At 38.0% G+C, this 1,786-nt stretch overlaps 1 pseudogene; it reads right to left on the minus strand.

Moving 5' to 3' along the window:
• Positions 1-789: 789 nt before the first annotated feature.
• On the minus strand, positions 790-1,335 carry LOC103352000 (prostaglandin E synthase 3-like; annotated as a pseudogene).
• Between the last annotated feature and the right edge of the window lie 451 nt (positions 1,336-1,786).

Here is a 1,786-nt window from a genome sequence, read left to right on the forward strand (position 1 = left end):
CCTTGGGCCCCTGCACCTGCATTGGAGACCAGGGAGAAGATCCTGGCTTCAGATTGGCGCAGCTCCAGCTGTTGTGGCCAATTGGAGAACCTCTCTCTCTCTCTCTCCCTCTCCTGTCTCTGTAACTCTGTCTTTTAAATAAATAAATCTTTAAAAATATATAATTTAACCCTTTCTTCATACTTCATGCAAAGAGATGTAAGAGCTTAAGGTCCAAACAATAAATTATGTATAGGCTTCAAAAATATCTTCGTTATGACAAATGTTTTTTAGCTGAGATATACCTGGAACATTGACAACTGATCACATGTATACAATAATGAGAAGTACATTTTTTGAAAAACGGTCTTTAATAGAACAATTCTGAAAGTTACAGCTGAGGAACAGCAGGTTATATGTTTAAAGTGTCAGGCAATTTATTTCAGCCAGTTTCAGTCCATTTTCTAAGATCTAAAATTTACTTATCTTTCCCGAAGCTAAGAGTTTTTATATCAGTATCCATGTTATGAAGTATAGGCAACTTACTTGAAATGTAATTATTTATCACAACTTCCATACCAATTATCTGGGGCCTCTACAACTTCATGGAATTCTTGAAAATGTTCTTGCATAAGATAAGGCAATGGTACATATCAACCCTTAGTGTTTCCTTTTATGAAACAAATAGGTTGAAAAAATGCGTTTAAGGGTCCAAGCACAAACTTTGCCTTTAGCTATCAACTCAAGAATTCTCCTAATTATGAAATTTTGCAGAGAAGTTTCTCAAAATCTTGTCGATGGCAATATTCCTTACTTCAGACCTGGCAGTTTTTTATCATCATTGTAAATGAAGTAAATCATCATCTACTCCATCCACTTCTCGTAAATCTACATTCTCACCACTATCCATGTTGTTCATCATCTTATATTAACCATCAAAATTATGCATGTCTTCATTTGCAGCATCTTCCCAGTCTTTTCAATTTTGAAGTCCACAGTAAGCCATTTAAGCCTTTGCCATGAATGGCCAGATTCTCTCTTTTGTAAACAACATAAAGTTATCTTGTTATTTTTTAATGGGAATAATTTGGATCGCAACAATGCAAAAGATTAGTTTCACTTAACTGTTTAAAAACTATCACTTACTCCAAGAAAATTGAATGTAACGTTGGAGTTTTCAAAGTTTACTTTAATATACTTATTGTCTTCAACACAGAATTCAAAGAAATAGTCTCTTCTATCATACCATTTTGCCGAAACAGCCTGAGTTGTGAAGAGGGCAGGGCTATGGGCTAACTGGCTTTGCTGGTGGTGGTGTCTGGGGAGCTGAATACTCTGTGGCAGTGAATCTAGCATTTTCTCCCCTGTTGTTGCCTCTTTTTCTCTTTGAGCAACAGTGTGCTTGACTTGGGTCTCCCAATGCACCTCACACAGAGAAACTTCTCCAGTTTGGGAGAACAAAGTACAGTAAGATAGGTGTGAGGATGGATGATGAATGTGTGTGAGAGCAAGGGGTGGTGATACTGATCAGTAGCTTGTGATGTGGTAAAATGCCTGGATTTTGCTGTTGCATATGTGCAGTCTGTCCTATTGTTTGCTTTGAGTCAGTTTTATTCTTTTCATGTGTTTTTTTAAAGATGTATTTATTTGAAAGACAGGTAGAGAGGGAGAGACAGAGAGTCTCTTTGCTTGTTCATTCTGCAAATGGCTACACTGGCCATGGCAGGGCCAGGCTGAAGCCAATGCTTCGTCCAGGTTTCCCACATGGACACAGGTGCCCAAGCACTTGGGCCAACTTCTGATGCTT

This window comes from Oryctolagus cuniculus, chromosome X, assembly GCF_964237555.1.
Source record: "Oryctolagus cuniculus chromosome X, mOryCun1.1, whole genome shotgun sequence".
NCBI lineage: Eukaryota > Metazoa > Chordata > Mammalia > Lagomorpha > Leporidae > Oryctolagus > Oryctolagus cuniculus.